We start from the raw sequence: 13,709 nt of genomic DNA, 5'->3' as shown, positions 1-13,709 counted from the left end.
GGGAGGGAGGGAGGGAGGGAGGGAGACAGAAAGAAAGGAATACAGAAAGACAGGCAGGAAGGAAGAGAAAGAAAGGTAAGAAAAATAATATATTTCAGTTTGTATTAATTCTCTCTCTAGAGACACGAGTGCTTTGGGATTGTCTTGGATCATTATATTGCTGAAAATAGCTTTATCATTCACATTTGTTTTTTATACAATATTTTTGTTATTATGTACAATGATCCCTTGGCTCTGTTCACTTTACTTTACATCAGTTCATATAAGTCTTTCTAGGTTTTTCTGAAAGCAGCCTTCTTGTCACTTTTTATAGCACAATAATATTCCATCACAATCATATACCACAGCTTATTTAGCCATTCCCCAATTGATGGCCATTCCCTCAATTTCCAGTTCTTAACCACCACCAAAAAAGATATTTTTGCATAGATAGGTTCTCCCCCACCCCTTTTTTATCTCTGTGGGACACAGACTAGTAGTGGTATTGCTGGATATGCACCATTTTACAGCCCTTTGGGCAGAGTTCCAAACTCCTCTCCAGAATAACATTCAACTTCTAAGGGTTCTCCCAAACAGACAGTCTCTGTTCCATGGATTAACATCTCTCTTAGCACTAATGTTCTGTGAAATGTACTTTAAGGTTCTTTCCATTTCTAAAATGTGATGTTTTAAAGGGCCTTTGGAGTTATGACATTCTGTTTTCTAAGTATTCTTACAGCTTTGACATTTTATGTTCTATGTTTATAGGTCTCTTCCAGCTCTAGGCATTGTTGTTCTAGTTTTTAAAGTTCCTTTTCAACTCTACCATTAGATGATTTAAGTTCCCTTGTAGCTTTAATGTGTTATATACTATTTGGTTAGGCTTGTGTTTGGGGCATCATAATCTGTTGGCAAGAGCTCTGGCTATGAAATCAGAAAAACAGGGTTTGAACTCTGACTCTGCTATTAACTACCTCTGTGACTTTGGACAAGTCACATAACTTCCTTGGGCTGTAAAAATGAAGAGTTTAGACTAGGCTCCTGTTTTCTGAGGTTCATGTGACAAACACCTCAATACATATGAAAATAACAACATTTTACACAAGCTACCAACTTTTAAATGTAGAAATAGCAATAATCATCCTGCTGGGTATTCAGGAATACAGTGTTATTTCCATTTAGGGTATTTATTTAGGGTATGTATTTGTTTTTATTCTATTTATTTATTTAGAGTATATATTTAGATGTTGCTTTTTTATTTCTTCCCGCACATATATACATGACAGGAAGCACATCATGAAATTCAATCACATCTAGAAGGGCACTGTCAGTCCTTGGAATTCTAGCCAGTGCATAAGTCACTCTGGCCCTCACTTATACCCAGTCTCAGCTCTAGTCTTGGAACAAATTTAAGATAAGTCCAGAAGAAAAGATCTAGACCAGAAAGAAAAAGTCATGCAATGTTTAAGCTAGGTGTCAGAGAGATCATCTATCCCAGTCTTCTAAAATCACAAGGAGGAAGCTGAGACCCAGAGAAAGGAAATAGCTTATCCTAGGTAATACAACTCCTAAATGGAAAAGTCTTCAGAGTATGTATAAGGTTGTCCCTTCCACATCATGACTGTCCCCATTGTGGTTTCAATATATCTGGGGTTGGCATAAGAAATTAAATGGGAATTTTGAGGGAGTTTTGTGGAAGCTACAGATGACACACAAAGGCCCGTAGACAACACAGAAAAAATTTAGAAACTCAGAAATGCATAAAATGTGTATATAGTATTGTATAATATAAACATATTTTATTTTTTAGTAGCATAATAATTCAAACTTCTCTGGTGTGAAGGGAGGGCCAAAAATTTTACATGGATTTTCCAGATTGCAGGGGGCATAGCATCCCTAACCTTCACAATGTGGAAGAGATAACAGTACTTCTGCCCCAGCAGATGAGAATAGTTGAAACCTGGAAAGCTCATCCTGGGCATTGATTCCACTAGAGCAGATTTGTTTCCCTCCTGTCTACCCAGGATCCCAGCCATTGTTTCTATGTTCCAAGATCTCTCTCTTCCCGTGCCAATATGTTGAATGTTCTCAAGTCCGTTCCAATTCTTCAATTTTATGTTCCGTATTTGAAGGTCCCTTCCAGCTCTTACATTGTGCTTTCTAAAGCCCTTGCTATGCCATGACTCTCAGAGACGCCTTCAGTCTCTCGTTTTTCCTCTCCACCCCTCAATCATACTCCCACTCCAGGATGCTGGACTCCTTGGGAGTGTTTATATGATTAAAACAATTGATACTAAGGTATGACTGATCCAGAGATTGAACCCCTTAGGGATTTTGCATCTTAAAGGAGTAACTGCTTCTAAAGGTGGCTGCTATTATTAGAATGTGGAAGAGGTATTGGGGAAGGTGGGGCTCAGCACCTACTATATGCATAGATGTAGTAACCAATACAAGATAGGGACATACTGGGACACCTGCATAGCATCAAACTATAAGCACAAAATACAAAGACATACACCTCTGTGTCATATCCAAAGGGGCGCGCTCAAATACAGACACACAACAGAGGATACACACATATGCTAAAGGGGCATGGGCAGAGGGACATATATGCAAGGGTATGTATGTACATAGGGGTATAATATAATGCAGAACATACACATATCCAGTGGCACACATAGTATGCACACAGTTACACATAAATACCCAAAGACACATACACATACTCAGACACACACAAATTCCAGGAGACATATATACATTAGAGTCTCCAGGGAATAAAACAAGAAATGGATCTCTTTTTTCAAGCAGTGCCTGAGACACACCTAGGTCATATAATGGACGGAATGCTGGGCTGAAAGTCGAGAGGAACTGAGTTCAAATCATACCTGAGATTAGTACTAACTCACTCTCTGTGTGACCCTGGGCAAGTCACTCTCTGAGCATGTTTCCTCATCTGTAAAATGAAGTGGAAGGTTTTCCAGCTTTAATTTCTTTGGTCTTATGATTCACCTTTCCCAAGGATGGGGGGAGGGATAGGACAGCTGATGACATGAAGGGAAAATTGTTCAAATGGAGAGGCTTTGGGTGAGTATCTAATCAGGTCTAGAGACATCTGGGGGAAGAAGATTCAAGAAGACCCTGAAAGGGAAGCTTTAGTAAGAGTCCTCTCTAAAGGCTCTCTGATGAAACCAGGCTTGCTGGGCACCTAAGGCAGCAGTGTAAAATTCAAATAGAAACTGGGCCACAAAACCATGCATAAAAATTACCACGAGCTGAACATTGTCTTATAAAATTACCTATTAATGCTATCTAGTTTATTTGATTTTTATCTATTTTATTAAACATTTCCCACTTATGTTTTAATTTGGTATGGAGTGCTCTGGGGTGTTATGGGCTATGTTGACATCTCTGGCCTAAGAGACTGAATATCTGTCTGTCTTAATGAAGGGACTGGGTCCATGTCAGGCAAAAGTAGCCATCACCCCTTAAGCCCTTTAGAAGCCCATTCACCCACTCTGACATCCCTCTCCTTATTTTTTTTTTTTGCAGGGGAAGAAAGAATTCTTTAAAGAAAGCCAGCCTAGAGTAAGGCAGAAAATACTGAATTTGGAGTCAGAAGCAGAAAAACAAGATGAATTTCAGTTCTTCCACTTAGTAAACATGCACCTTGGACAATTATTTACCCCATCTGGGGCCTCAGTTTCCTCCTTTTTAAAAGAGAATAAGAATAATTACACTGCTTACTTTATAGGGCTTTGATAATGAAAGGGCTTTGTAAACCTATCAGAGAGAGAGAATTGGGAGTTATAATTATCAATTTGAGGGCTAGGACAAGGAGTGTCACTGACCTCTGAATCAGTGCCCTACATTCTGTCAGCTGGCACCTCTCCAACGCCCACACGGGCCTGCAGGCTGTACCCAAAATTATCATCTTGTTCTTGAATCTCTGATTGTCTACACCTCTCCTTTGCATTTAGCATATCATAACTTGTTTTATAGTTACTTGTGCATATATCTCATCCACACCCCTGGAATTTGAGCTAGAGATCATTATGCCCAGCATCATAGAATCATAAACACAGGGCTGGAAGGAACTATCTGTTGCATCATTTTTCATGTAGTGAGTATACTCTGCACAAGATTCATAATCCTAGAACCTGGTCAGCTATGTCTTCCCTTCAGGCTTCTAGGTTGGGGGCATCTTTTTTCTAATATCATCTACCTGAGCCCCCTCCTTACTGTTAGCCACTTGTGACTAGCAACTCAGTTTTTTCTGAAATAATTAGCATTACTTAATGTTTTAAAAGGGTATTTACTTCAAAGATACACTAAGAAAAAATATAAGCATTTCCCCTAAAATTGCAGGGACACAGTCTCCCCTATACTATCTACTATATTACCCTGGGGTCTGGTGAGAGTAGGCTTACACTTAGCACATTTTCTACATAATATTGGTCCCACGAAGTTCGAATCCAAATATATCATTAATGGTTGCATTCGTCCTTATTACAGCCACCTCTGGGCAGCATCTTTAAGTTTACTTCCTATTCCTTGGGACAATGATGCTGAGCTAACTACAAAGCATGACAGAGACACCTCCCAAACTCAGGGACTTCCAGATACCCAGAGGGCTCACTCTCCTGACTTTTAAACACCACAAGGTTTAAAGGCCTTTGATTACCACATCTAAGATGAAAGAACTAATTCTGAGACAAAGAAATAAGGTCCATTTTCATGGTCAACATGTTGGCCTTGAAGGGAGAGATCCCAAGGTCTCTTCCTTTACAGCTTTGTCTCTTACCAGAGACTGTCAACAAAGGAGTCCAACTGGGAGGACAGATCTGCTGAGAGAGACAGAGAGAGAGACAAAGAGAGAGACAGAAAGAGAGGAGCAGGGAGAGAGAGACAGAAAGAGACAGAGACAGAGAAAAGAGAGAGAAAAGAAAGAGACAGAGACACAGAGAGAGAGCACTGTTCAACCGAAGCCTTCTCAAGGATCCCTCAATTCCAGGTCTACAATTGAAGCTAATCAAAGACGCTGCCATTTCACCATAAAGTTGGCAGATCAGAACCCACTGCAGACCATCTACACAAATTACAGAATTTCTAAGGGACTTTTATTACACATCATCACAACTCTATTAAAAATAGGTTCATTTACCTCTTCCTTTTGGGGAATAATATTAAAGACATTTTTCACATGCTTTTGAACCCTCTTACATACATAGGTCAAATCACTTTGTACAAGTCCACATAGGTAGAAATATGAGAGTTGGATTTGAACTCAGAATCTCTGACCTCAGAGTCAATTATCTTTCTACCATACCACACTCTATGATCCACATATCCATGGTTTCATCACTTTGGTTCCCTTCACCAACATACTATGCAGCTTTTCTGTGTAGAGAGCCTATGAGTTGCTGTGGGCAAAGAAATTCTTTATCAAATAGTCAGGCCTTGTATTGAGCCTCTTTGGGCTGAGTTAGGCTGGTCTTTGATCAATAGAAATGGTCTATCACCTGCCCTCTACTTGTAGTTTTTCCAGCTAGATAAGACCAGCCAAGACTTGTGTTTGTTTCGAGTCTTTTGACTACCCAAGAACAGACTTGTTTTCATGATGAGAAATCAGGAAACACATAGTTGGCCCTTGACAAAAATGTTTTGAACTGAATTTAACTTGAACAGTAAATCCTTAATTATTAGCATTGACTAGTGACTATTGCCAGGTAGACTTACTTATGGGGGAAGCTAGGTGGCACAAGGGATAGAATGCCAGCCCTGAAGTCAGGAGGACCTGAGTTCAAATTCAGTCTCAGACATTTAATAACTGTGTGACCCTTTATTTAACTTTGCCTCAGTTTCCTCATCTATAAAATGTTCTAGAGAGGGAAATGGCAAATCACTCTTTGTCAAAAAAAAAAAACCTCAAATGGGGTCACAAAGAGTTGCATATGACTAACTGACAATAATAATAATTACTTCATGTTGAGCTGAACTCTATCTCTCTATAATTTCTCTCATTTCTCTCAGTTCTGATCTCTGAAACCAAGAGGAACAAATCTAGGCACGATGGTGACAAATTACAAAGTCTCTTCAATGTCAGGCATAAGAAGCAGTCAATGGGGATTCATCAAGGGTTTGTGAGCCAAGAAGGGCTATCATCAGAGCCATGAATTGCAGTTAGAGAATGCAGTACTATTTACAGAACTGTGAAAAACTCCAGAGAGGCAGCCTCCTATAGTGAAATGAACACTGAACTCGGAGCCTCGTCTAGGCTCTGACATTTACTAGCTGTGTTAATTTGAACAAAATTGACCTTCAATTTTCTCATATGCAAAATGGGAATGTTGAACTACCCAGCTGTTGAGAGTGACTTGAGAAAAGTGCTTTGTAAGCTGTAAAGGGCTATATAATTGTGAGCTGTCATAGAAGCAGGAGATATTGTCTCTTAAGTAGTGTACTGAAGCAGACAAGACAGAATATAAAAGAGAACCTCCCTAAACAGGGCCAGGATGGAAACGAGATCAGCACATGGTACTGTAGGGTTCCTGAGGAAAAATATCACTGCCCTTCATTTATTAGTCTCAAGCTCTGTGTAACCCCTAGAACAGTGCCTGGTACATTGTGTATGATTAGCAAATGCTTGGTGATAGATTGACTAATTTACCAAACATTTTCCAATCTATTATTTACTTTGATTTATACAATGGCCCTATGAATGAAGCAGATTTGATTTATTGGCTCCATCTTATAGATAAGAACTAATATTCTAAGAGAAGCAGTGATTTGCCCAAGGTCTCCTGACTGCTAGACCAATGCTCTTTCTGCTACACCCAATCCCGGGTAGATGGGCCACTGGGCACCCTGAAGGACGAGGTTGGAGAAGAGTATGGCAGGCATGAGTGAGGAATGCAGGAGGGACAACTAGCAGGGTCCAAGGACCCAAGCTGACCTGTGCACTCTCCCTTGATCCTAGTACGGTTATCATTGAATGAATGAGAGGAGTCACTGGAAATGTGGAAAGAAATAGACATCTCTCTCTCTCTCTCTCTCTGTGTCTCTCATCTCTATGCCTCCCTCATATCTTCTCTTTCTTCCCAACAAAGAGTCATCTTGAAAGAATATGCAGACATGTCAACCCTTATAACTCAAAAACTCAGAGCTAAAGGGGACCTATAGAGCACGGAATGCCTGAGTTTAAAGCGGCCTCGGAATACAGAATATCATATCTGGCAAGAACCTAGAATACAGTATTAAAGCTTGAAAAGACTCTAGAGACAATCTAGTCCAATTCATCCCTTTTAAAGTTAAAGAAATTGAGATCAGGAGAAGGAAGAAAATTCCCCAAGGTCCCTCAGAGAGACAGTGGTAGGGCCAAACCTAAAGCCCAAACCCTTAGCTATCTAAACTTCTTCTGACTAGTTTAAATAAAGTCCTTACATCCCAATCTCACAGTTTCTCTTGTATCTTTAGCAAACTTTCACTTTACAGAGCAGCAAGATAAAAGAACATCAACTTATACTTAATCTTTTGGCTACTTTGTAACCAATACTTAATTAGTAATAATATAATCAATCACAACTGAGCTTTATCAGGGGCTTTCAATGTATGGTTTATTTAGAGTTTCACATGAGTCCATCTCCATTTTATGCTTTAGGAAGCTGAGGCTCAGAGAGTGGAAGGGTCCTGAGAATTAGTACTTTCCTGAAACAGGGTTAGAGATGGCATCAGAGGTATGAGGCTTCTTCTATTTGTTTTTGTTTGTTTGTTTGTTGGTTTGTTTGTTTTGGAGCGCATGGGTTAAGTGACATGCCCAAAGTCACAAAGCTAGTAAGTGTGTCAAGTGTCAGAGGCTGGATTTGAACTCATGTCCTCCTGACTGCAGGGCTGTTGCTCTATTCACTGTGCAACCTTGCCACCCCCTCCTCTTTGTTTTTACCAGAGAAAGCAACCAGGGTCTCTGCAGTGCTCTGTCTGGACAGAGGATTATTTTTTCCCCATATATGCTTCAGTATCTGTGATCTGAAATCACTACTTCTGCTAGACAGAGAATTATGAAGGATTTTTAAGGACATGGAAATAAGAGATTACCATAAAAGGAGAAAAGCAATTCATTTTTTACATTAGAAAAGAAACAGATGTCAGTGTCTCTGGGGCCAAGAAGTAAGTATTCCTTTGCATGGTATTTGTTTATGCTGTTTAAAGTTAGTTCTCAGTCATAGCTGTGCTATATGAAAATCTCGGGCATGTCTGGGCTACTATCTGGTTGACAAACATTGTCCAAAAGCTTTATCTCCATGGTACATACAGAAACCTAACTTGGTTTTCTAGAAAGAACCCTGAACTGGAAAACGGATATTTGGAGGTTCTGTACAAACTTGCTGTCTTATATGGACAATGCAGAGTGGGCAGCATCCCATTCTGAACCTGTTTCCCCCATCTGTCAAAGGAGGAAGCACTAATATCACCCGCCTCTAAGAGTAATGATAGATAAACTTCTCTTCTGGAGCTTTCACAAAGGGGTATTTGTTGAGAGGATAGAGCAAGACCAGAAGTTTAAATATTTCCCATCAATGCCTCAGGACCACACTCTACCCCATACCACCTCAGTCTCTGGGAGAGTGATCATAACCTTAAGGCAGTTTCTACAAATCATTCAGCCCACCAAGGTCACATACAAATTCAGTATAGTCAATGGATGAGTTTCTATTGCTGCATCTTGGCTGCCTTTGACCCTATTCTATGCTGAGTCAAGCAGATCACTTGGGGCTTTAACCTCCACCAGACTCAGCTATCCGTAAAACCTGCCATAGACCCTAGCTCCCAGACCTCTAAAGGTTAGATGGGCCAAGCTTTCAAAGTTTACAAAGTCATAGAATAGTCTGGTACTCCTTTACCTTGAGATCAGGAAAGAAAAAATTCTTAGAGGCAAAACCAGAAAGCTACATGTTATCCAGGCCAGGGAGGTTAATGTCTGATCCAACCCAGAGCCTTATAACATGTCATGCTTCAACTGAAGCTACGGAGGAAAGAGAGCCAGATAAAGGTCTAAAGCACATAAAAGTGCTTGGAAAATATGGCAGTAGACTTATGTCTTTTAAGAACTTGGGATATAGTTGAAAATGGAAATATCAGGAAAGGTTAGAGTTGAAAGAGAACTTTGAATATAGAACATGGATCCACAGATTTAGAAGAAACCTTAGACCAGGGGTGTGGGGACCTGTGACCTTGAGGCCCCATGTGTCCCTTTAGGTCCTAAGATGTGACCTTATAACTGAATCCAAACTGTTCTGTGAAGTTTGGATTCAAAGGGCCACATTTGAAGACCTAGGGGACTACATGTGGCCTTGAGGCTGCAGTTTCCCTACCCTTGCTAGATTATGGAATATCACAGCCAAAACTGACCTTAATACATAAGACACATAATGCCAGAGGGGAAGTAGTGGTTGAGATTGGAGAAAAATATCTTCTGAATTCCAGTTTGTGTGTGTTATTCTATCCCAATAAAGAAACATCAAAAATGAGTTCAACAAAGTTAATGAGCCTAGAAAATCCTGCCCTACATCGTCCAGTGGCTTAGCTATCCACATGATATTCTAAAAACCATCTGGTCACTATCCTCCCACCCTGTCTTGACTTGCTTTTTCTCTGTCAATGGGAGCTTCCAGTAATGGTTATGGGACTCTGATTCTTTCCTTTCCCTCAACCTCATGACTAACACTTGTCACGACCTTTCAACTTTCCATTCTCACAGGTCCCTCACAGTCCAAAGCTTCTTCCTTACCTGTATGAACTATGGTGATAACCCCCTAAGAAGTCCACCTGCCTCTAGCCTTACCTCCTGCTTCCAATGCATACCACAGAAACCATGAAAATAAACGTTGTAACCCTTGGCTTTGATCACCTTGCTTCTCTTCTGCAAATAGCTATATTTATTTACATCTATTAAAAAAATAAAAAAAAACTAAACCCCCAAAGGTCTCTGAAATGGATACTAGTAGATGTTGCATAAGCAGTCACTAGCTCACTGTGTTATAAGAACAAATCATTTCTTCTTTCTGGCCCTCATCCTTATCTGTAAAATAAGGGGAGGGGTGACCTAAACTATGCCTAAGGTCTTCCAGTTCCAACATTTCATTCTCTAGATGAGCGATTCTTGATCATTTTTTGTGTGTTATACATCCCTTTGGTAATCTCATAAAGCCCATGTACCCTTTCTCAGGCTAATGTTAATAAATGCATAAAACAAAATTTATAGGACTAAAAAGGAAATCAGTTCACATTAAATTAGTTTTCAAAACATTTTTTAAACAAGTTCATGAGCTCCAGGTAAAAAACATTATTCTAGGTTCTAAAGTCCCCATACCATCATCACCCCAGCTCCAACAATGGGTGTCCAATATTCTAAAGTTATTTGCTATTCTTCCATTCTAAGTTCTGTCTTTTAAGGTTCATCTCAGCCGTAATATTCTATGTGCTAAGGTCCCTTCCAGCTATCACAGTCTGTGCTCTCTGATGACATTCTTATTGGTTCCCTTCCATTTGTATTCACAAGAACTCAAGAGACACTAGTGAATGTAAGAATGCTTGAAACATGGTCTCCATCCTAAAAGGACTCAAAACCTGCTATGGATGATGAGACATAGACCATAACAAATACTTCACAAACCAGGACAGGGCAGACTAAGTCGCAAAATTGTAAGTCCTTTCCGTCAGAGGTAGGACAGAGACCTACAGACTGGATCCAGCCTTTTAGGACTACACTAAGGTTAGGAGAGGGATGATTGTCCCTATTTTACAAATAGGAAACCTGAGGCTTAGAGAGAGGTTCATGAATCTAAACTTTTCCTTCATCAATGACAATCTAAGGAAATGTACTTTCATTCCTACATGTTGTTCATAAGATACTTATATCATCTGAGGCAGCTGATGATGAATGTATAGAAAGTGTCAGAGCCTGGATTCAGGAAGAACTAAGTTCAAATATGAATTCAGACACTAGCCCTTGTAATGTAATGCCAAGGAAAGGCAACTTCCCAAGGTTCAGAATACCAGCATAGGGGCTCTCCATTTTATTCAGTGACAAATTAAGAACAGAGAAGATCAAAACATGACATCATTCAAAATACAGCATTTACTAAGTGTGATTAAATAATCTCCAAGTACTACCCCACCCCAGGACCTTCCAATCATTCAATCAATTACAAAGTCCCTGTTCCAAATACTACTCCACCCCTAGGCTGTACCTTCATTTAGTCCACCACAAAGCCCCTCTTCTCAAATGGAGATTAGTTTCCAATCTAAGTAAAGTACATTCATTTGTTCAACCATAGAACACAAAAAGGTCAAAAGTTCCCCACCCCTGGATCACAATTGAATCTACCCCAGAGTTACATCAAGTTTAAGCACAGCACTTAATACCCAAATGGAAGTCTTTTCTTCATCTTGACATGAGGCAAGTTCTCCGTAATCTTAGTTCCTGGGGAGACAAGGCTTAGCAAGGCCACAAGATACATTGCCAGTCTCTTCATTAATTCATCCTCTGTCTGTAGAACAGTCCTAGAACCCCTAAAAACATTAGCAAAACCCTCTCCCAGGATTTCTGTAAACATACAAGAAAATCCTTTTTCAGGGCTTCTGAACCAACAGAAAGGTTCCCAGACCCCTGCAACAACAGCACTGCCCTTCACCAGTGGACAGTATTCATTCTCTGTCTGCAGGACAGTCTCCATACCCCTGCAACAACAGCACTGTCCTTCACCAGTGGACAGTATTCACTCTCTGTCTGCAGGACAGTCTCAGGAGCTCTTAGCCAACAGCCAGGTTCCAGGACTTCTTCAACAGGACTGTCTTTCACCAGTGGACAAATCTGGAAAAACAACATCAAAACAGACAGACAAAGTACCAGCAAAACAGCCATGTCTCCTCAGTTCTTGGCAGCTCCGGGGACAGGTCTCAAAAGTCCAGGGTGATTCAAAGTGGCCCTCAGCAATCCATTCAGTCTCTCTCTCTGACTCCATGAGGGTGCTGCTTCCAAAAAGTTCTTCTGCCTCTCTCTTGTGTCTCTCCAAATCTATGTTACCCGCTCCTCCCAGTTCAGGACTCTCTTTTCACATCAACAAGTCCATCCCACAGGTGGGATTAACAAGCTCTGGGTTTTAACACAATCAATTTGAAAACCAAGCCAATACAGGGGAATCTTTATATTCCATTACTATCACAGCCCTGTGAGCCTGGACACTATTTAACTTTTGTCTGCCTCAGGTTCCTAAACTGTAAAATGGGGATAATAATTCCACCTACATCGCAGGGTTGTTTTCAGGATCAAATGAGATAATATTCATTAAGCATTTAGAATAGTGTTTGGCACATAGTAGGTAGTATATAAATGCTTATTCCCTTCCCTTCCCATTCAGTCTTTCAGTGAGTTACATTTTTCTTCCCAGAAACTGAATGAAGCATTAATCAGCAATCCACAGTCCTTCACACCGTTCCCTCTTTTTGATGGAAATTACTCAGACTCCACAGAAAGAGTAAAAGAATTTTGAGACCATGGAAGGAGCAGTGGGCTTGAAAGTCAGGGCTCTGATGCTTCCAACACATTCAACTACTATTTAATAAGAGCCTGGCATATATTCAATGCTGTAATAGGCATTGGTAATACAAAGACAAAAAAAAAAGTTCAAGGGTTTGGGACATCAAGAAATTTAGGGTCTGTTGGTGGGAGAATAATAAATGCATGCATGCCTAAGTGTAATTCAAGTCTTAGGATAATTATGGAAGGGAAAAAAGAAAAATAAGAGAAAAAATCCACAGCAAGTAATATGGAAAATTTTGAGGAGGGAAGAAGAATATTTCTAGCTAAAGGAACCAAAAAGGCTCCAAAAGGGAAGCAGCCCCTGATAGAAGCCTGAGAGGCTCTGAATAAGACCCTTCAAGTCTTTGTACCTCAGTGTCCCCATTTGTAAACACAAATAAAAATACTTGTGCAGCCTTAGGATGAAATGTAATAAGTAACAAAAAGCTCTTTATGAATGTGAGTTATTGTTATTGGTGATAGAGTTATCATCATCATCATCATCATCATCATCATCATCATCATCATCATCATCATTATCATCATCATGTCTGTGTGGCCTAGAAGGTAAAGTGAATTGGAATTGAATTTTTATGTGGAGTCCATACAGCAGTGAATTTTTACATGCTCTACCTATTTCTTCAATTTAATTCTTACCAATAAGGGTTAAGTCCTCCCCAAGTGCAGTTATGACCTTCTATAATTTAGTAGATGGTTTTAAAGAGTAGCTGCCCCTGAAAAATTCATCCCTTATTGGCCAATCCAGGGGTGAGTTTCTTTGAAGTTACCTAGCCTAGTCATCACACAACAGATACACAGTCCATCACTATACCCCGTGGGCACTAACCTGAAGCCTTCCTACTTTGATTGGACCTAAAAAAACTTGGACTCTGAAGGCATAGAATTTGGAAGTCCTGGATCCTCTCCCCTTGTCATAATGAAACATGCAAAAGTGACTTTCTTAATGGGATCTGCATATTGAATGCATGAGTGATTGAATTAGTCAATCTTTGTTCATTAACCACTTGAGAGGGGGCAGAATTGTGGAAGACAACTTTTCCTCTTACTAATGCCTCCAGCCAAACTATTTTTTTTTGTCACTCATCCCCTAAAAATTGCCTATTCTGCCCTGTCTCTTATCTAAACATAC

The sequence above is a fragment of the Petaurus breviceps genome, unplaced genomic scaffold, assembly GCF_028583685.1.
Source record: "Petaurus breviceps papuanus isolate PSGF00001 unplaced genomic scaffold, PetGlider_PUasm1.0 551, whole genome shotgun sequence".
Taxonomy (NCBI): Eukaryota; Metazoa; Chordata; class Mammalia; order Diprotodontia; family Petauridae; genus Petaurus; species Petaurus breviceps.
Note: the sequence above shows the minus strand (reverse complement) of the source record.